At 37.0% G+C, this 23,660-nt stretch overlaps 2 long non-coding RNA genes across 2 annotated transcripts; one reads left to right on the top strand and one right to left on the bottom strand.

Annotated features, from left to right (window-relative positions):
- Nucleotides 1-271: 271 nt before the first annotated feature.
- On the top strand, nucleotides 272-21,129 carry LOC308193309. Its single transcript, XR_013949535.1, has 3 exons — nucleotides 272-337; nucleotides 12,843-12,944; nucleotides 21,018-21,129. It is a non-coding gene; the product is annotated as an uncharacterized lncRNA (long non-coding RNA).
- Nucleotides 5,939-21,042, bottom strand: LOC308193308. The gene is made up of 3 exons (XR_013949534.1): nucleotides 20,495-21,042; nucleotides 12,772-12,844; nucleotides 5,939-10,904 (listed from the first exon to the last, which is right to left on the bottom strand). It is a non-coding gene; the product is annotated as an uncharacterized lncRNA (long non-coding RNA).
- Nucleotides 21,130-23,660: the final 2,531 nt, after the last annotated feature.

Genomic DNA, 23,660 nt, shown 5'->3' on the forward strand with positions numbered 1-23,660 from the left:
AATATAGAACTAAATCAGGCCCTGAGTAGCCTGGCTTAATTTCTCCTGTCCCTAGCCTTTGCAGTGCTTACACATATGACAAGGAGCACAGCTCTGATTCATAGTCTGTCTTCTGGCCTGCACCTGTGTCTCCTGACAATCTACTACCCCTTTGCTGAGCTGGTGGGAAAACCACAGCTGATACTGTAATCAGCATATAGAGAAAGGTTTGAGGCTTTTGTAAGACAGAAGTGAGCTCATTGTCAAAGAAACAAATTATAAAAATGGTCTGGAGAAGAGCCTTATGAGAAGAAATTTATTTTCAAGATTTGGATGTGGAAGGTGTGATCCTGTGAAGGTAAAGCTTTTTGAAAGGTTTTTGAAGCAACTTTCATGAAATTAATTTCTAGTGTCTATCAGAATTAGACCTAAATCTCGAAAGAATGTCAAAGATGAGTTGGCATTTTGTGGGCTCAGTCACAGCTGTAGTAAAGATGTTATTCAGTCAAGTTCTTGAAGTTACAGAGGTGAAACAGAGTAAAAGAAAGTCTGGACCAAGAAAGAAGAGAGATTTCCCCAACAACAAGATCTATTACTGCTTATAACCAGAAAGGGACTGGTGGACAGCCCAGCCTTTGTGACAAGTGAACACAAAGTTGCTCCCCCTTATGGTGAAGAGCATTACATTTGTTTGTATTTGTTCTGCATTCACTCATGCATTCAAAATGCTGCAGTATTTACAAATAATTACTCACATTTATTAGAGAGCCAAGTCCATTATAAAATAAGAAAAGTCACTGAAATGGAAACAAGTGTAGTGCATACGTACAATTTTTTGTTTGTGTGTGTGTGTATATAAAATGACAGAGTTAAAGTGTGAGATTTTACCACAGACCTGTGAGAGGAACAGTTGCTGCCCCTGCTGTCAACTCCTCTGTGCCTTGTGTGGCTTCAGAGCACAGAATGCAGGGTGCTGGTGCTGATCCTGAGCTGTGCACCACCAGATCCTTAGGGAACCACACCAGGGGTACAAACTGGCAATGTTAAAAACTGATCCTGGGTAGCACCTAGTTTACAGCCCAGTGGCCATGAGGATTTGTTTTCAGAACACTGTTTTCTTTACAAAGTTTTGGTCTAGCTCCTAACCATCTTCTGATGTTCTTCTTAAGACCCTGAGGCTCTTTAGGAAATACCGTGGGGTGCAGAGCAGTCTGGTTCTGTGGCAGGGTCACTTCATTGCTGTTGTGAACAGTGTCAAATGGGATTGCTTTTTAACACGAGGTGCTTGAATAGACACGGAAGACCTTTCTTCCATATAAACTACTAACAGCTGAAATAGTAGATTGTTTTTTCAGTATTTATGTTTCTCAGTACTTAGAAGCTTAGACACACTCCAAGCACCTTGGTCACATCTTGATGTTTTACTAAGGTTTTCTGATACCTCCAAAAGAAAATATATCAGCAAAGTTTTAGAGTAAACTTTCCCAGCGTCTCTTTTTATTTAGATTTCACAAAAATACTGCAGAAGTTACATGAAGATCAAAAAGGTCAGACTTGGCTTTAGAATCTAGAGATATTAAGTATTTCATCAAGTTTATTTTTATGAGGCAGCATTGAAAAGCTTTGCTGAATTTAAATGTTGCATTGTCCTAGAGGCAAAGAAATAGTAAATCTACCTCACCCCTTCCTTTTATAGAAGATAATACAAGGTCAGCTTTCTGTGAAGTGGGCTTTCTTTGGGAGAGATTTGTAATAACTAATAGAAAGCCAAGGAAAATAAGCACATAGTTGTGCAAGTTTGGCCAGAAAAGCATCTGAATAAATAAAATATTAAAATCACTTCAGCAATTCAACATGATGGGGATAAAGTTTAGAGATTTTAGAAAATCTTAACAACAGATCCAATCCTCCTTTCATTCCAGGAAAGCTGTAAAAATGGGTCCTATCACAGGCTACTGTGCTAACAAAATATGCTTGTGATAACACATTCAGTATACAAAAGGTGGTTATGAGCCATAGGAGTGATTTTTCAGTTATTTTTATCTCTGTACTCAAAAGCATGATTTTGGTATCTAAGTCAATCCTTTTACTCCCATTGTGACAATGAGGTAAAATGAGAGACAGTTATATATGAATCTCTCATTCTTGGTATTCAGTAGTTTGGTTATCCTGAAACCTAAACAGAGGCACCTGACTGTATAGTGCACTACACAGGGCACCAGAGTCCCTTCAGACTGGGGTGACTAACTTCTGGGTACTTCAGTGCTGAAATCACAACGGCCAAATTTCTCTCAGGAGTTCACTTCCAGTTTCTAGCCTGATCTATTTACTTGTGTGAAAGCTGAGCTCTTCACAGCGTGTTACCTAGAGCTAACACCTCCAGCTGACATCAGCTCTGGCCTAGCCTCATAGGAACAGAGACAAGATGTGGGCAATGTGGTTTAATTAGAACATAACTGTATTAAAGGAACACAGAGAGGGTCATAACGTGAGGACTATCTTTTTTTTTTTCTTTTTTTTTTCTTAGTTATTATCATGTTATAAGAATAGAGGACAGCAGCCCTGACACAGTGAAATCTCTTTGAACAGCTATTAAAGGGAGGGCAGAATGGGAACATTTTGTCTCTGCTGCATATGATGTGGTCACGGCTCCTTAAGAACCTTCTGATAACGTTGTATTCATCTTTGGCTTACTAGAGAACTAGATTTCCCCTCTGGAAAGTATCTCCACTGGATTTCAGGGACAATTTGAACATAATCTTCTCAGCCTACCAGCTCGCTGCACTGGTATAGAGAACATGAGGAATGTGCTGTTCTAATCCTTTTGCAGCGGGGGAAATTTTCAGCTTGAAGCCTGAAGGACAGAAAAGTTTTAATATGCCCAAAGCAAATCATAAAGCCTAATTCTATTGTCATGTGAATAATCCAGTGGACAAAAAATCTATACCATTCTGACGTATTCTGGAACACCAAAAGCATACCAAAAGTTTTGATACATACCAATTGCAAAACAAGCAGGTTTCACAATTTCCACTACGTTCTCAATTCTCCTTTTATAATAGGAATATGAGTGACTGCTTGTCTGTACCAATATAGGAGAAGAGTATCAATACTTTCTTCTTGGTGAATTGACTTTTCTTATTTATATCAATCAGGCACAATATTAATAACCTGCCTTCTACCTTCCCTCCGGTTCCTCCTTCCATATGACACTTTCAGCTTCAAGAAAAGCCAGGGTAGTCTTTCTGTGAAATAGAGATTTAAAAGAATGTGTGAAAACTGTGGAATGAATACAAAAATTACCCAAACAATTAACCTGTCAATCAGCAGTTCCCTCCAGCATGTGTCCTCTCTTTCCTTGGTAGATCAAGGATTGTGGGGTGCTTTTCTCTCAGGGTCCTTACTGTATACAAGTATACTGTATACAAGCTAATCCAAATATTTCAGTATGTGGTTTTCTACTAATAATTCTTACTGTATAGCTGGATTCCTTTTGATTGTGTAATTGATTATTATTATTTTTTCCTCATTTAGCTATATACGTGATTAGGCATAAACTCTAACTGTAGTAATCTCATTACTAGACTCAGGCAAACAAACTAAAAAAAAAGAAAATATTATTTCATTCCATGGTTCTCAATCAACTATAAGTTTTTTTTCTTTTATTTTCTTTTTACAGAAAAATAAAGTGTAAAACTTTTCACGATTTTTTTAGTATCTAAGTCACAATTTAAGGTCAGCATGACCAAGGTTTGGCCTTTATGTCCTGTAAATAGGAGGAAGCGAAGTACGCTTGAACTATTTTTTGTTTGGTCTGCAGAATTTAATGACTGTTTAGATCTGAAAATTTAATGAGTGTTTAGTGATGACATGGCCTTAAAGTTGTGTCTATAAGCATCCCTGGAGAAATCTAATCTATGAGCAGCCCTGGACTACAGCAAGTGCTAGGATCTAAGAAGAGATCAAAATACTTTGAAGTCTTCTTTTGTAGTGGTAAAACTGATGTCTCTGCTCTTTATCAAAAGAATTTGCTCCCTAAACACAAATGCTGTTTGACTGCTATCAAGTTACTGGTAAAACTGAAATGAAACACCTGTATGGCCAACAGCTGTTGCTATTCAGTGATAAATGCCTGCCTCCAGCAAGACCTCAGGTTGGGTTATGTTTCTTGAAGACACTGTTTACTTCCAAGTCAAAAGGAGTAGTAATGATAAGACACATTAAAATGTCATAATGAGGCTTCATTACCAGCTATCATCACCATTAGCACTTTTTTATTATATTGTGTATATGTACATCTCCACTCATATATCTACCAAAATTGACACACCACCATATCACCTTTAATTGTTTTGAATGATTTGAGAAAGAATCTGGTTGAATATGAGAGCAAGAGTGGAAAAAAATATGTATTTTTTCTTACACTTCCATGTTATTGTCCTTTCCCATGATATTTTTTCCTCTTTTTTTTTTTTTTGGGGGGGGGGGGGGGGAGGGGTGTTTTTGATATGTAGAATTTCTTGAATTACATTACTGAAAATGAACTGAAAAAAAAATTAGTGACATAAATAATTGCTTTTCCCTGACTCATCCAAGTTTGCTAGAGCTAAACAATCTAAAAATATTTCTTGACAGTTTTCTTCCAATTGCATTACGTTTGGAATTCTTTACAAATATTCAACAAACAAGTGCTCTTAATCAGGGGAACAATGTAGCAATGCATGACATTATACTAGGCAATCATGCTTCATACTGAACAATCAATCCAGATTGTTTTGATTACCAGATCTCTGTGATAGCTATAAATAACTAGGTAGGATGATGAATTACGTAGAGGAAAGCCAACATTGTGTTTCCTACGGGAGAGATTTTCAAAACCATCTCAATCTTGTTTCCCCCTTCAACTCCAATGCTGTTTTCATCTTTAAAATTAGCATCCTTTCTGCACTGTCAGATCCTGCATACATTTAGAAGGATGTTCCTCTAGACCTGTTTTATCACAGATTGCCTTTTACAGTAACCACTTTTGTAAAACTCCATAGAGTTCTCCCCCTACTATTTTTTTTTTCCCAGTCAGATTTATTTCTGTTTGCTTTCTGCTGCTGAATAGTAATACTGAAAATCCCATTTATTTTGGATACACTGCTCCTTTTTTCTTTCTTTCTTTCCGGGAGAACTCTGAAATACAATACTAAAAACTGTACTAAGAACTGTAATTCTGTGAATACAGGAAGTCATGTCTCCTGTGGAACCCAAATGTATGCATGGGATAATTTTTCAGCTTTTTCACGCATATGTTAAATTTTAGCAAATCTCGAACTGAGGAACTATTTGGTCTCAGATTTTTCAGTAGCTCTAAATCTATTTTTAAGCTTGATTATTATTAACATTCTTTTCTTTCTGGTGTTTCCATGTTACTAACAAGGTATGACAACAGATTAACCTCTTGTATTTGCCTTTGAACTTAAAACATAGGGTGGAAGTCTTTTGCTTTTATATTGATTATTTTTGCATTTGTGTATTTTAATATTCCATACTATTTTCAAGTAATAACCAATCATCTAACTCTATTAAAAAAAAAAAAAAAGGCAAATAAGGAATCGCCTGTGCTGATGAAAATTCTAGAGTTACCCAGTCTAATACAGTGATTTTTAAGCTCAATGCTCAGTTAATCACAGAAAGTCAGCACCAGTTTTTTATAGAAAGTAAGGAGAAATAGATAATATTTTCAGTCAAAAGAGGTTTTGAAAGAAGTATGAAGTGAGATGCAACTTACAGCTTAGTTCTGATGAAATAACCTAGATAATTTTAATCTAAAACAGAATGATTTCTGAAAAAAAAAAAGTTGAAAATATATTTGTATTGAGTGGTTAGGTTTATTTATATCATGTTTGAAATACTTTGAAAAAATATTGAAGAGTAATGCAAATGGAAGGGCCTTGTTACAGAGGTACTGCTTCATGTTCTATTAGAATGCTGAAATTACGATTTCCATTACAGTTATTTACACTATGATTTTCAGAAGTTTATAATTCATCAGCACAAATTCACTGCAGGTGAAAGCTTGGTGTACAACTTCTAATCTACAAAACCCCCAAAATCTTCTAGTAGGTTGGGTTGCTTTTATTAAGTCACAAGTTTCACAACAACAACAAATCTGATATCGACACTGTTTGCTATTTGTTCTTGATCTCTTTGATACATGAAATGTTTCTGTAAAAACAAACAAGAAACAGAAAAAGACACAGAAGCTTCCTCCTAAGTCTCATCTCTGTCTTAGCTGATGCAGAGGTACACAGATTGAAATATGTGATCCTTGAATATTCTGTAAAAGATTCTAAATTACTCTAGGAAATGTAATATGAAAGATGTTATTTTAGGCAAACTTTAACAATGAATTAGTTAAAAGAAAAGAAAAACAATCAATCAAACAAAGACAGAAGCAACCTTGCTAAGTGGTAACTAAATCTCTTTTTTAAGGTACTGGCCTGTATGGATGAATCCACTCCTCTCACAGTACTCTCGCAGGCAGGTGTGAGAGACTCACAGTCCTCCATTGCCTTGATGTGGCATTTTGTTGAAGGGTTCTACTGCTCCCATCTAGCCTACATGGTTTTATTTTATTTGTGTGGTAATCAGGAGCTGCAGAGATGGAGAGCAAGAACAGTCTGAGCCACTGGAAGGGAGTATTTGTTAGAATACCTGGACCTGAGAACACGGATGTGCTCCTAGACCCAGTGATATAGATGTCACCTAAAATGTTGGGGTATTATTGGATATATCAAAAGTACCAGTTCAACTGCTATGAATAATTTAGTGTTAAATTGCTAAACTGTGGTGAATAAACTATATGTGCATATTGATGCCATTCACTCCTGAAGAAGAAATCACTAGTATGACATTAGGAAGAGCTATTTGATTCACTCTGCATGTCTATTACTAGAATGTCATCTAATGCAGATGCATTTTGCATTGTAATCTGGGAGGCATTAGGCTTCATAATGAGTAGAGAATAGCTTAACAACTTTCTCCCATGAGCCCCATCAGCTATGGTCTTTCCTCTCAGCACAGCTGCCATGATGAAGAATGGAAAGGAATAATTATTGCGATGTATCAGACAAGCAGTCTTGTTGCCATGCAGTCTCAAAGTCAATAGTATATAGTCTGAATTGGATTTAAACTTCAAGATATGATTTATACCAAGTATTTTTTAAAAATACAAAACTTTAAAAATCATACTGTGGTTCATTACCTCTTGTTGCAATGAGGTATGTGGTAATGTTTCCCAGGAACAGGAATTCACAGAAACAATGAAATTCAGGACTCAATTTTAAATGGCCTCATGGAAAGAAAAATAGTTATTGGAAGCAGTAAAAATGAACAGTATGCATACTCTTAGCAGTTTTACACTGGCACAGAAAAATGACTTCGCCTGTTGTAATGACTGCAATTCTATAAATTGGGTTGAACCAAAAAAACTATGCCTAAACACACTTTGTTACACAAGAAGTTCACAGATTTTTCTCTTTTGTTCTGACATTCTGTTTGCTTGTCTGACAGTGGAACTCTACAGAATATAATCTTAGGAAAAAATATCTTTGTATATTGCATAAAATTGTATACAGCGGTATCAAATACACTAAAATCAAGATGTAAATGTGTTTACTATCTCTGTGTGAACTACTTTAGTCTTTCTCTTTCTTTCTGTTTCCAGCTTTTACTTTTTTTTTTTTAAATATTAAACGTGAGTTCCTTCCCTGCTGCATTATTTTCTCCTTTCTTTTTAGTTTACCTTCTTTGTCTTCGCTGCTTGTATTTAAATTCAGGCTGGAGTTCATTTATAATAGATCTCACACTGAAGTGATTACCTGAACTGCTTGGACTAAGTGATAGTGAAAAGGATCACCTCTTGCCAATAAGTTTTATTCTTATTCACCTTATTGCTGTTTCTCCAGCCAAGCAGTGTGAAGGAGCCTTCGTGTAACAGACAATGAGGTCCAATGAGTTGTTTTAAAACTGAACCTCACTACATTTCAGTGTACCTTCATAAGTTTGCCATCAATGCTTATCATTTAGCGCAAACCCCTGTTATATGCTTTCTTTTTCAAGTGGTCCTTACAGTTAATTTTGATTAAAGATTGCACTTTGAGCAATATTTCAGTTTCTTTTATGAACCAAAGAATGCTGCAAACCCGAATTCACCATTTCTCAGTTGCTACTGAAACTTTAGTGTGTTTTTCACAACATCCAGGCTTAGCCATTAGAGTTCATTGTTTATTAATTTAGAAAGAAGGTTGTTGCGAATCTTCCTTTGTTTCTTCATTTGTTCATTCCTTCTTTTCTTCCTTCTTTCTTTCCTTCCTTCTTTCTTTCCTTCCTTTTCTTTCTTGTCATTAGTGATCTTGTTATCTATCCTAGATTTGCTTTCCTGCTTATCTGCATTGCTGTTAATGACCATTAAGCCACGTATGGTTGTAAAGGGCTTCTTGCAAAGCAAAGGTGAGATGGCTGGCTGGCTGATCATTACAGTGTGTAAACATTCATATGAATTCCACCTATTGGTGTATGCAATGTAATAACTATTGGGACTAGGGAGGTTTTTACTCCCGGTCTTCAAGAGGTTTATTGAAAGGCTTAGAGACAGCTATTTCACCACTTGTGTTTCCTTTTCTCAAAAGCAGGGTTAATGTCATTTATTTCCTTTTTAAAGCACTTTGATATCTGTTGGGGAAAGGTACTATATAAATGCCTGCTATTAGTAACAGTCATACAAAAGGTAAAAACTAAAGGAAAAAAGGAAAACTCCAAAAATACACAAGATAAGATTGTTCAATTCTTTAAATGGACCTGCCTGACTTGATAGAAAAATTAAGGAAGATATTATAAAGAAAGGTCAGCATTATAAAAAATGAAAAGCATGTATAAATGAGAATAAAAGGCTTATGAAACACAGCAGCTCAAGTGTAAATACAAAGTATGAAAACTAGGACAGAATTTGGAGAGTGGCTTGCAGGGAATGCTCAAGTTGCTAGTTAGAAGTTGTTTATTTCTTCATCAGAAGTAGGAAGGCAAACAGGAATTTTGATGATGAGGGTATAGCAGGGGTACTCAGGTATGAACTGGACATAGCAGAGAAATGTAACAGATTTTTGTATCAAGCTACTATTGAAAGCTTTGGTAGATTCCCACTTGCTCCCTCTTCTTTACTGCAGAGGGGTCAGAGGATTTAGATAAATTTGTTGTTACTGGAGGAATTATGCCAAACAGAAAAGTTAGGTAATTCTCCAGGACTGGATGACATTCAGGAGCAATCTTTTGGGTAACTCAGATATGAAACTGTGGAGCACCTGGCAAAACCATGTAAGCTATCATTGCAAATAGTTCAACATAACCTCTACTGTGCTAGAAAACTGGCACACAACTCCAATGATAAGAGGGACTGGGAGCCATGGAGAGGAACTACAGAGCAGAGACTGAGTTCCAGCTGGCAAGGTGAGAATATACTAAAAGATAAGATGCATGGAAAAGCACAGGATATTGGGAAAACCAGAGAAAAGATTCAGTAACTAGAAATCCTGCTTCACACATCTGCTGGACCTCTGTGAGGATATGTGTTAGTCTGGCCACCTAGGGCACTAATTCTTCCTTTTGTTCTCATGCAAGAAAGGTATGTCCCCTCTCCTCTATTTCCTAACTAATCACTCCAGTTAAATTTGAATCTTCTACATGTTTCAGGGCAAGCGTATATGATAATGTTAGAGTACCTTTTTCTTTCCCTCTTATGGAGGGGTGCCTTTGAATCTGGGCATCCTGATGTTTTTCCAGTCTCTCCAAGTGCACTGTCTTTCACTGTGGGGGAGTGAAAAACAGAGAAGGCCATAGCACTGTGCTAGAACTGTTCAGCTACAGCTAAAACATTAGTGTGTTATCAACACCACTTTGGTCACATATCTAGAACACAGTATCATACAGGCTGATATGAAGAACTTTAATGCCATACAAGCCAAACCCAGTAGGGTATGAAAAGAGTTTCAAGAGATGAGAACTCTTTGGTTTGGAAGACAGACAGCTGAGGAAGAATAGGATAGAAGTATTAAAAACATGAACAGCACGGAGAAAGTTAATAGGGAACAATTATCCCTTATTTCTCATAGGAACAGTCCAGTTCAGCATCAGATGTAATGGTCAGACTGCAGGTACAAATCAAAGAAATGGAAGTGCTCTTTCACACAGCAAGCAGGGAAAGCCTGGAGCTCATCACCAGAGGCTCCTGTGGAGGCTATCTGTGTAAATGGGTTTGAAACACTATTAGACAAATTCAAAGAAGGGCTGTCAAATAGGATGCAGATGTAGCTTTTAACGGTAAAAAAATCTCTTTATAGCAGACTGCTAGAAGCTAGAAATGTAGTGAGAGAAAGTAGCAATCTCTGCATTTTTTATTCTTGAGTTCCCTTACCAAGCATTTAATACAGGCCTCTTGTGATCCAGGCTAAATGGAGCTTTGCTCAGATGTGTTATGCTTGCTTTTTTTCTTACGTTTATGCTCTTACTATTAGATTGCAGTTCATCTCAGGTTATACTTTTCCAGTAACACACTTTGAGTAGAAGAGGCCATGGAAGATAGAAACCAGGAGTTCCTGACAAAGATGAATCATTTAAAATGTTTCCCATCTACTCCATTGATTTGTGTTAGGTGTTCGAAACTAATTTCTTCCACAGTGGGTGATTTCCATTTGGAAACATCCCTGTTGACCTTTGTCTTCAGTTCTTGTTTAAACCATTTGTACGCCTTTTTTTCCCCTGTAAGTTCACAAGTCTAATTTCCTCCCCAGAGGGTGTCCACAGTTCCTTCAAAGCCTTCATTTCTTATCTGCAGGCTGTGATGTTCCTTGACAACATTCACACCTTCAGTTTGGCAGGTCATCCTGCTCGGGAAAAGAAGTAGAGGTGATTCTGGTTAGAGATGCACTGAACTAGCTGATTCTAATTAGAAGAGGTTAGAAAAACACTCAATTTCAGTCTGCTGCTTTCATTTCAGATAGTTTATCCAATATCTGAATTGGAAGCAGCAGGTATCTGATCTGAAAATAAATTGTTTTCCCTTAAATCTCAACCTTAGTGCATTTTTTTTTCCTGATGCTGCAGTCTGAGTTAGAACAGCTGCATCAAATTCTGTTTTGAAATTCTAAAACTCACAGCACTGTGATACTGACTGAAGTCAGTGAGGGGGGCTTTTAGGCAAATCTTTCTAAAATATTTGCTTGGAAGCACGTTCTTATCACTCTTCAGAAAACAGAGTTACAGAGTGAAATGGGGAAGAGTTAAAGAGCTAAATAGGGACAATTTTGAAAAAAAACACATTAAAGGCATTTGACCATAGTGATGTAGGATTATAAATAAAGTGCTTTCTTTATACATACTTCTCCAAATAACTCTCCTATTTTTCCACTTTATTCAAGTTTAATGATATTATATTAAACTTATTATTGAATTATATTGAATTTAAAGGTCTATTGGCAATCGTGTATTTTAACCAAGGAAGAGTTGAATCCGAATTTAAGATTGAGTTGAAATATCTAGCAATGTGAATATATCAGATTTGGTACTTTTGAAATTGTGCCTTCAACTAGGAGTGGTATTTAGGTTTAAGGCTTTACATTAATAATAAATAAAATGCAACAGTCAAGTATTGTAGATTAAATATTTTGTTAAGAGAAGGAACTTTTGTAGGCCCAAACATTTATCTCCAAACTGAGTCATCAATCCTATTACTCCATGTACTTTTTTTTTTTATACATAAATATGAATTTAGGTAAGAGTGATGCAGCTGATAACTTCCAAGCGCGCACTGCCGGCTCATGTCTGCCATCACTGTCCCACCACCAAGCCAGGAGTTGGGCAGCTGGGGGGCACTGGCGCAGTCCCACCCCCAGGCATCAGGCACCTGTCTGGTCAAGGCCTTGCTGGGCTGTGGGCACTCAGGTGGGCCTGACTCAGTGGGGCTCATGGCCAGGCAGGGCTGACTTGTGGAAAACGGACTCCACAGTCAGTAAGATTGTAAAGTAGGTATGTTTATTCAGCACTGGGCAGCATGGGGGGTAGCCCCACCAAAGTCGTGCGCACCTGACGCGGCAATTTGCCATGGTTGTATGCAGCAAAGAGTTACATATGCATGAAGTTTCACAATATGCCTATACATATGCGTAACCTGTCCCTGCTTCATATTAAAATTAGTTCCAAGGAGTAATTTCCATGAACTCCTCCCATCTGCGCTTGTGCAGTGTTTCCTGGTGGTGGTCGTCAGGGGTCATGGGGATGAAGGTTGATGACTCTTCCTCGTCACCGCTAGTTGACCTCTTGTCTTTGCACAGACTCAGTTGCTCCTTGGCTCTTGTCCATCCGCGGGACAAGTTTCTACCAGTTTCTTAAGATAGGCTCACACTCTTATTAAGAGACTGACCTTGGTAAGGGGCCCAAAGCTTCTTGCTTTAGTTAATTTGCACAATGCACCATAGTTAGCAAAGACACTAAGTAGCATCCTAGTTTAATTCCGTCAGCGCTCTATCTCTACTTGATAAGATTCTCCTAACTCCCTCTCTCAGGGCAGGGCTGTAGGAAGCTAGAGCCTGGCTCTGCTGTGGCCTCACTGGGGCAAGGGCTGGCAGTCCCAGGGTGACATGAGGTCCTGGGACATGGACAGGGTAGGGGAACCCCATGGAGGCTAGGCAGAGACAGCAAGGCCCATTAGAGTCCCCAGGGCCCTGACAGCCTCTTCCCCAGCAAAGCACTCACTTCTGAGCTGTGTGAACCTCCCTCTGCTCTCAGTGTTTCTACTTCCTTAATGAATCTTGTCTTCTTTTCAGTCCTGTGGAAACATGAAGGGTGAAGAGTGGTCCGATCAATATTGATAACATCTTATAGAAAAAGACATAAAATCCCAGGAAAATTATTAAGATTTCTGCCAGGTGAGAAGCTATTTTATTTGCTTAGGTGTCAGTGTTTCTGCTTTCAGGCATAATTAACACCCTTTCTTGTCTCTGTTGAACAAACAACATAACACGAGCTGTTGCATCCATTGTCTGTTTCAGTGTCTGGCACACAACATATCAGGTAGAAAGGAACTCAGATTTGTAATGCACAGGGTTAACCACACTGCAAATAACTTAGGATTTTTCATATACACTGTGACACCTAATGCATGTGACAAATTTTTGATTTTGTGCTTTTCTGGCAGGTGATTGCTAATGAGTTTCTTGTGACTCTTTAGAATAAATATCCAATGATTACTAATTCATTTGGTGCTCCTCTGTAATGATGTAAACCATGTGGCATTACAGGATGTAATGTAGTTCAAAAATCCCACAAAATCCTCTACCTCTTGTCTCAGAGTAGACAAGTGTATCTGCTTTACTGTATCTAGATTTGGCAGTGCTCCAGTTTCTTTGATGTATTTTGTAAAAAGAGACTTGATAAGTAGGTACCAGTGTTTAGGGATAAGCAAAGCCGGTTTAATATAGATATTTTAATTTGATTGAGATTTGGCTTTTTTTTTTTTAATTTTATTTTCTCTAATAACCCTTTCTTCTTCTACTTACTCTGAAATTCAATTAGATTGAGGTTTACTAGGCTTGGAAATGAAATCTTCATATTTAACTTAAAAAGATAACATTCAAATACTTTGCTATTTTTGTGGAGAAAAAAAAGGTTTTCACTCTTTTCTCACAGTAATGGAGAATAGGCTGGTTTTCCATTTAGAAATTGTTTTCCCAACTCCGAGACTTCTATTCAATAACACAGAACAGTGACTATTTTTCAGAAATATTTGAAAAGTCACGCTTCTACGTGCCTTACAATATTTGAAGTAGTAGTATTCCACCATTTTATCTTTTCTCATGCAATTCTTCATGTGGAGAAAGCCTCCTTTGTATTACATGAGATCGTCTCTCTTCATTCCAAATCATTTAGTTATTAGGTTTACAAAACTGAGCAGTAAACACTTGACCTGTGTTGCTGCTTCTCATATTGCAATATAAACAAACTGATGGATCAAAAAAGAAAAAAATTAAGGCAAAGACAGGTAACAGAAATGGAACTGCATTTTGCTGTTCCTTTCTCTGCTGAAGTAAATGAAAAGGCATCGGTGTACCTAGACTCTGTGCATGGCACAACCTTAAATATGTCTACGGCATGTGTTTCTGAAAAGGGGACATATAATAAACAGTATATTAGTGAATACGAGTGGAGAAAACATTGAATAGACCCATTTTCCTGAAGAATCAGGATTAATCGTCTCTGCGTCATTATAGTTAGATGTTTGTCTTGCATATCTTGAAGATCTCCAATGATGGATACACTCAACCTACTAAATAATCTGCTTCAGTGCTTCAATATGAATAGGGATATCCAGCTTGAATCACACTTCTGTCACAATACGCTTTTTCCTGTAATTTTGTATGATTAAACACAGGACCATGCCCATCTCTCCTCTTTCTGTTTTTGTGTTTTGTTTTTTAATAAATCAACTTCCAGTTTTACAACTCACACTGAAATAGATACAGATGGAGTTGCAGGGGCCATACATTTATCCTGATATATTTCCTTGAGTCATTTCAAAATTCCTTCCCTCCTTCCTTTTTTCTCTCCCTTCTTCCTTTCTCTCTTCCTCATCCATCCATATTCATCCACCTATCCGTCATGGTTATGGACTTAGTTAAATTAGATTTTGAAACCATTTCAGATTTCAGAATATTAGGTCCTCACCATTCCCATCTTAGAGAGTATCATGCAGTCTGCCTTACAGAAATGGCAGAAAAATAAGAAAAATATTATTTAGCAGGGAAATGTGGTTTTAGCATAAGAAATGTCAGATTTTTTTTTTTTTTTGCGTATCTACAAGAGTTGCAGTTAAAACTTAAACTGTATTTCTGTAGAATATAGGCAGTTCAAGGTTCTGTAAACGTCATTCCTGACTTTACACACCTTTCCTGTAAGTTCCCTGTCCCATTTAACCCCCTTTGTCTCCTTTAAAGAGAATCTCTTTGTATGCTAGGACTGATTTTTAAGGTTGTTTTTCATTGTTCGTGTGTTGTTAAAAATCAGCATCTGAAATGGCTTTGCAGCCTAAGGCTGGAGAGAGGCAGCAGGACATAGAGATGCAGGAGTTCAGCTTTGTTTTTCTCCTGCATGGCTGTTGGCACTCCCTCCATATGCTAGTATTCAGTCTCCCCCAAACTAGTGCCTGAAGCCTTCACAGTGTGTTGCTGCCGTAGAGCAGCAGGAATTCAAGGGTTTATCTTTATTAGATTTGATCACTCACTGTTTATGAGGCAGCACAGCTTGTGCTGGTAATGAAAGATCCTCCCCTTCCCCCCCCCCCCCCCCCCCCCCCAATTAGTTGGTCTTATCATTCTCATATTCCTTACGAAAAAGTTTTATGTCAATATTGACAAGATGAGAGAAAGAAAATTAATTGACAATGCACAGCTTGAGTCTCATCCAATAAAAATTCCGTGAGAGCAAGACTGGACTCCAGCCGTTCCATCTTATTCTCTAACACTGTCCTAGAACACAATTAATACATTTGATGATGCTTGTGACACTGACGTTAACATTTGTTTCATATTACTTCAGAGTGCGTTCAGGATGTTATGAATCACTACACACAAAAGTAAAAAACCCAAACTCCTAATCCCCTTCACAATCAAAAAGAATAAAAAATCCACTAAGTTTTTCTTAGAATTGAGGAACTGTTTTATGGGAGTTGACATGGTGAAGAAACAAATGTCAGAAAACCCAGAACTCTGAAGACAGTTTGTTTTGTGATAAAGGAACTGAATCTCACTAGTCTGAAGAATGACATACAATGCAAAGCAGTTAATCTTTTGAGTTCCCTATTTCCAAAATGACGTAATAGTAGTTCTACTTACCTTTCCTCTGTCTTGCCTAGATAGATTCTAGACATTTCAAATGGTGACTTTTTAAGGCAATGTGTATGCATAACACCCAATCAAATCCAGAATGACAAAAAGATGAGGAAATCTTTAATCTCCATCTAAACTGGTAACTGCTTTGTATCAATCATATTTAATAATGATATAAATAGTAAGATAAATGGATGCCTAAGTGATCCTTAGTAGTTAACAAGTGCATACATAGAGCAGCAAAGCAATTAAATATGAAAAGAATGATCAGTACTACGTAATAATGATTTATAGGTCAAAAGAGCAACATAAAGTCAATACATCACTTTATTAATAAAATTAAATTAACTGATTAGAAAGTGACTCTGATGTGCTGCTGTTCACCTTGCACAAGCTGAGGTAGTCACATTGCTGATCATCTGCAGATGCCAGCAAACCATGTTTTAGCTGAGAGGAGTGCAAAACACCTTTTCTATAACAGAATGTAGTTTTGCGATCTAATGTCAGATACCATTAAGCACCTAATATTTTAGAAACACACACATGGTAGACAAACTGTGTGAAAGGTTTGTTAACCTTTGCACTGATGTGGTGTACTTCATTTCCAAGTGGCAAACCAACTCCTCATTTACTATCTATTTGTTTCTTTCACTCATGCTCTTCTCCCAGGTGTAAATCACATATTCCTTGTACTGGAAGAAAAAAAGTAGTCTGATAAGAAATAAACAAAATATAGCACCTCCTTTAAGGAAGTTGCCAGCATTTACAGTTCTTCATCTTTTTATCCATCTTCTCTGAGGTCTTCAGTTGTCTTCATGCCTGCAGTGCAGCTTGCCCAGCTGTGAGAATATTGTCTAGATTTGTAATCCCAGTTCCACATTTTTTGCAAAGCAATGAAGCTGGAATAAAGAGCTGAATTTCATAATAGCACGAAATACAAGCAAAATGGGCCACAGATGAAAGTTCCCATCCCCAGATGAAAGTTTTGTGGGAGACTGGGTTTTTAACTCCTTAAAGCTGATCCATTTATGGAACAATGTCTTAGACAAAGCTTTGATAGAGAGCAGTAGCCATTGGCGGAGATAGACATCAGGGCTCTTCACTTAAGCTGTTTTATGTCTAGAGTCTCATGGATAGTGGAATGGAATTAGAGCTACTACTTCGAAGACTTCAAAAGTCTTTCACTGGGATTTGTGATGTGGTGGCTGGTTTTTGGAAATAATCAGTATGTGCCAACTTGCTTGAAGATATCTCTAACCACAGTAGAAAAGAGATTAACATTTATTTCAGTTGTTAAAGTGAGAGACATGATTACAAAGACACTTAGAACAAAGGATGTTTGAATTGTTACAAAGCACAATGCATTTCTTAAGCAGTGTTCAGTAGGCTGAGTGTCAAAACAAACAAAAAACTAGCTACTTTCCAGGTGTTGGTTAATGAATATAATATGGTTGCTTTAAGTTCTCAAGAACTTTTTAATAGGGTATCTTCCTATAATGGTTATTTTCTATTTTTATTTATTTATTTATTGATGGTAATTACACTGTTGAGTCTGAATTTCTCTTCTCAGGATCTCATGCCTACCTTTTAAATGTTTTGGTCAGAATATGTTTTCAAAAATCTTCTACTTGCACCACAGTGCAATAGATCACGTCCTAAAGTGATGCACTTACATATGTCTCCTGACAAGATCTTTCATCTAACATCGTTATCTTCCCCAAATAAGATTAGTTTTTAAGGATACAAGAGTTTTTCTCATTATGAACTATTACCACATCCCTGAGCTTTCTTCCCAGAAAAGTTCATTTAATGTAGCAAACATATTTTGAATGAGCTATACACATTTCACCTATAATGGTGGAAGATTAAATTACCTTGCTGTTCACTGCCTTCCAACAAGAAAGCATCATATCAATCTCATTACTGACAAATATAAATTCTCAGTTTTACAAGAAAAACTTTTCCAGTTCCCGGCATTGCTGATAGGAATAAGTGTCTCAGTCTTAGATCTAGGACTGCCTAAAGTTAGCCTCACACATCTAAAAATAAAAGAAGTAACCTTTAAGTAACAAAACAGAATAAGATGTTAACTAATTGCCAGAAAGTGACTGGCTGACAATAAACCTCTTACTGGACATTGCTAAATACTACTTACATATTGAACCTGTATTTAACCAGCTGCTTATAATTAATTGTCATGATTATTTTTAAAATGCCTATCGCCAACCCCTTGATAGTGTTGTCATGTAAAATGTACCTGATATTTTCAAGAGTATTTTTTTATTCTGTATGTTCAGAAAATACTATTACTGCCTGTGATTAGGGAACATCAGGCACTTGGACATGTAAATTATTATACGGGGGATTGTTGAAAGATGCAAAAAATAATACCAGTTCTTTTGCATAAACATAGCTAGCAACTGTGTTAGATCCTTGCCTATATGTCTCATGAAATGCACAATTGTAGTATATTATAAGGAGTCAACATTTGATAAGCTTAGGTTTGTGTTTGTGTGAGTGAACCTAGTAAAGAAACAGAAGAAAATTGCCTCCCAACAATGACAATGCATCTCTAAGTGAGGGAAGATGTAATCTACAATGTTCATCAGTGTAATTAAAACTGGAACAAACTTTGCTATAATATAAATGTAGATTGTTTTCAAATTTTGTGAGAATTTTGAGCAACTTGATTTTATTCTATTGATTGAGTATGCTGGAGACATCTAATATTTCCTACTACTAAATATTAATACTAATTAATGCTAACTAGTGCTAAATAGGAATACTAATTAGAAATACTATTAAATAAAGATCTATAATAACCCTAGTTACCATATGTCTGCATATAGGTGTCTCCTATCATTTTTAAATGAATGGGAACTCATTTTCACTTGCAGTTTCCTTATTTTAGAGTAAAATTGGACCAGCTCTTCTGAAGAGCTCTGCTGTCATTGCTGATAACAACTGCAGTTGGGGGCAAACGTTATTTCTGTGACACATATTTATTGGTAGAAAAGAAAATTGTAAAGCTCACATGCATGTACTGTTTATACATGTACTACTTAAATCACAACAAATAACACAAGCCTAGCTGACATAGTTTTTTTTTTTTTTAAACTTAGAACAGAATTGATCTCATCTAATTTAATTAGTCTCAACTAACTCTAAGTCAGCCTTCTTAGTCTTTAGTTTAAATCAGCAAAGGCAAATATAATGACATGGCTTTTCATTTCACCTAACTGAGCACCTATTCTCTCCTATTTCAGGATACATAGACCGCACCTATTTCTCTCCATCATCTTTTAAATGGATTTGAGGTGCCTGTCTTTCATATGAATCATTAAAATTAATGTCCTTAATTTAAGGTAGATAAAATCTCTTCATAATATTTAAGAGGTCTGCCTTTTCAAAAGTAAATTGGGATCACCTTTCACATATTTTATGTATATCATGTATTTTGAAAGAGCGGAACTGAATGACATATTTGCTGCCTTCTGATTGTGCTTTTATAGACATTTAAGCATAGGAAAACTACCCTTATCAAAAAATGAGCAATTCAGACTACCTGAATTATCTTGTGGAATAATAATATTTTTTATTTCCTGGTGTTTATAATCAATGGTCCAAGTTTTCTTAACTTATTATGAGCTAAACCCTGAGTAACCTCACTGATTCTAATGATTTTTTTAAAATTATATTTATTTTATTATTTTCATAGGATAAGTTCTATGTAACAGAAAATGGAAGAAAGCTCACTCTTATTTCCTGTGAGTTTTTTTTTTTTTTTAGACTAGTCTATTCATAGTAAGTAACACAGTCCTTTTTGTAATCTATGTAGTCTACATTGGTGCTGAAAATAGAAGTTATTATTATCTCACACCTCAGATTGAAACATTAACCATAGAACTGGTTTTATGCATTAACATTCCTCCTGGCAAGGTAGACAGAAGATTAAAAGACTTCTCTAACAAAATTCTTATAATTTCACATTATTCAAGTATTATCTGAGATAGAGAACTATAGTGATTTATTGTGGAAAAATTAAGACACCTATTACTTGCCATGGGGAGTACAGACATACTGTTAGTTTGACATAAACCACATAAAGATATTAAATGTGACTCTAATTAGTTTTATTCACCACTCGAATCTCTGCAGTTAGATTCCTTTGATGCCATCCTGCTTCTATCTAACATGAGTAATGGGAATAGTTAGTGAATAATATTTCATGCTGCCACATTCCAGTAGAAGTGGTTTCCACTTGTATGCACAGTTCCAGTGGATGCACTTTGATAAAGTGGTAAAAATGAGAAGCTCATAACTATCTCATTTCTCGACACAAAATCCCGTAGATTGGTGATACATCAGCATGTGCAAAATTACCCTTTGCTAATACAATAAACCAGTTTGCTATAGCATGCTATGCTTACTTAATGACTGTTGTTCAATGCATCCTATTTGCTGTGTACCTACATAATGCTACTCAGCAATAAACATCAAATAATTCAAAATAGCTGTAATTTTACAAATCAAAACCAAACTCTCAAATTGTTAAACAAACAAACAAAAGCAGAAAGAAATGGCTTGCAACTTACCCTATAAGTTCCAGCCCCTAAATGATAAGTTTTCTGTTGACCTGGGAAAAGTTGACAAACGTGCTCCTAAACTAGGATCAAAACTGTGGTAAGTAACCTGTACAAGGACATGTAAAACCGTACACTGGGTTGACCTTGGCCAGTTGCCAGATCCTTTCCACTCTTTCAATCTCCCTGCTCAACAGAGCAGGAGAGAAACAGGGGGAAAATAAAATTGAAAAGCTTGTGGGTAGAGATAAAGAAATCATTTACCTATTATGACCGTGGGCAAAACAGACTTGACACGGGGAAAACTGATTTAATTTTTTTTGCCAATTAAACTACGTTTGGATAGACAAATTAAAACAACAGTTTCCCATACCACCCCCTTTCTCCCTAGACTTAACTTCACTCCTTTCCCAACTCCTCTACCTCCTCCACTAATACCAAGCAGCACAGTGGCATGGGAAAAGGGAGCAGTGGTCAGTCCATAACGGTTCCTTTCTGCTCTTTAATAGTTCATCTTATGCTCTTTCCTCCCCAGGCTTCTCCCTTGTTCCAGCATGGGTCCTCTCCACAGGCTGCAGTCCTCCAGGATAAACCTGCTCCAGCTTGAGCTTTTCTCTCCAAGGGCTGTAGTTGCTTCAGGAAATAGCTACCTGGTCCACCGTGGTGCTCTCCATGGGCTACAGGGGAATCTGCTCCGGTGCCAGGAATACTTCCTCTTCCTCCTTCTCTGGACTCAGTGTTCATACTTTTGTTGTTTTTCTCCTTACTTGTCACTGTCAGGAGCACTTTTTTCTCTTTTTCAAGTGTGTTTTCTCAGAGGTGCCCCCATGGTGGCTTCTGGGCCCAGCCATGCCCTGTGGTGGGGTTTTTGGAGCTTGCTGGAACTGTGTTTTGCACGGGGCTGGCCCAGATTCTCCACACAGAGAGGTTAAAGAGACCTCCTGATCAGTTTACTGTTGAAACATCTCACTGAGAAGGTATGTAAGTAAAATATGCCCCTATATTTGTCACAAATAAAATGTTAATTGTATTTCACATTGTCTAGGACTTTGTGTGTGACTTGTTGAACGGAAAAGGCAAGGCGAAATGCCGTATTAAACTTGGATATGACAGAAATTGGCCATTGTTGTCTACACTGAACTGTGACAACAGTACTTGGATTACTTGGAGAGAGAGTGGTTTTAGTGGCTTTCAATAAAAAAATCTTGCATCAGCAAGAAGGACGTAAAGAAAAATCCTAAAGGAAAATCCTACATGTAGCCAAAAATGCCTGTGGGATAAATATATTAATAGTAAATAAAAATGCTTGCATGGCTTGTGTTTTGGAAAACAGCGATACTAACAAAATAACTTGGTTTTCCTCAAGAATATTACTTTCACTGCAGGGTTTTCCTGGTATAAGTGTACTGAAATATTGACAAAGTCTCTCCAGAAATAAGATTCAACTAAGTAGTTTTCCAGATGAACTATCTAAATAAATTATTATTTTTATTACATTTTAAGTTTGCAGCACTGAAATACACCCACTGTTTTTTTCAGAAGCAATCAAGGAAATCCAAAATAAAGAGGAGCTGCAGTGAAGAATAACAGTAAGAGAGCAGGAATCATGGTTATACTGATTAGAGAATAGGTTCAGGTTTAGGTCATGGCTTAGGAAAAAAAAAAAAAAAAAGTAATTGCTCCTAAAGAGAAAGTGAGGTAAAGAGAATATTCTATGTCATGTATGAGGGCAATATGAAACTTTTCTGTAATGTTCTGTTATGACCTTAATGACTTTCTTTTTTTTTTTTTTTTTTTTTCTCTCCTGGCAAGCTGGGAAAGATAGGGGTGAAATGAGTTCTTAATTAAAATGAAGTGCATTGAGAAACATTGATGAGTCTCTGTTATCTTGAAAACTCCTCTGGAAAGAAAAATGAAGACATGAGAGGTCTGTTTAGCAAGAGCAATGCTAGGATAAATTTCACTTCGCTACTTTTATGTAGTGTTAGACTTGCAATATGATAATAACTGCTAACATACATTTGAGAAAAGTCCGATTTAACATGTGGCTGATATAACCATCAGGAGTTTGATAGTTCAGTGTTTTAGCCAATGTGGTAAAGAAATGTTTAGGGTATGTATGGTAGATAAAATATGTGTAAAAAGCTTTTTTAAAAGAGTGCTTCTTTGGATCCAGGTTGATAAATTTCCTCATTAATCTCTTCCCTGCTGTGTGTTCACAGAATCATAGAATGGCTTGGGTTGGAATGGACCTTAAAGATCATCTAGTTCCACCCTGCCTGCCATAGGCAGGGACGCCACCCACTAGATCAGGCTGCTCAGGGCCTCATCTAACATGGTCTTGAACACCTCCGGGGATGGGGCATCTACAGCCTCTCTGGGCAACCTGTTCCAGTGTCTCATCACCCCTGTTTTAGGGTTGTGAAGAACCCCTCGTTTATGTTAAAACCATTGGACAAGAGGGAATGGACTTAAACTAAAAGAGGATAGATTTAGAATTAGACATTAGGAGGAAATTCTTCACTGTAAGGGTAGTGAAGTTGTGGATGCCCAATCCCTGGAGGTGTTCAAGGCCAGGCTGGATGGGGCCTTGGCCAACCTGATCTAGCGGGTGGCATCCCTGCCTATGTTAGAGGGGGTTGGAACTAGGTGATCTTTAAGGTCCCTTTCAACCCAAGCCATTCTATGATTAATAAGGCCTGACAGAGTCTCAGTTGGATCAGACAGTCAACATTTGTCTGTTGAGAGTGGATAATAACATCTAAAGCCCACAAGACTATCACTGAGATCAAGGCATAAATATGTGCCTAGCTAGGATTTAAATGAAGAGAAAAGAATTTAAAAGAATGAGCCACATTGTGTTGGATTAGAATAGGATCAAAAATAATGACTACGATTTTCATTGGATCCCCTTAAGAAGTGAATGTCTGTCTAATTGAACAGTAATGGGATTTGAGTGTCTAGTTCCCATAAATGACTGAAAATTCCAAACATAATCATTAATTGAAAGAAATAAAAAGCAGAACATGAGACAGAGTTGCATGTAGAAATCAGAAAATGAAAAATCTAAAATAAAAGCAGATGTTTCGCAAGCTGAAGCCATGAAAAGTATAAGCAATACCTGCTGTTGAGCCAAAGTGTTGGAAGAAAATCAGAAATGCATTTTTTTCAGTGTTTG

Source organism: Anser brachyrhynchus, assembly GCF_964034855.1.
Source record: "Anser brachyrhynchus genome assembly, chromosome: 3".
NCBI lineage: Eukaryota > Metazoa > Chordata > Aves > Anseriformes > Anatidae > Anser > Anser brachyrhynchus.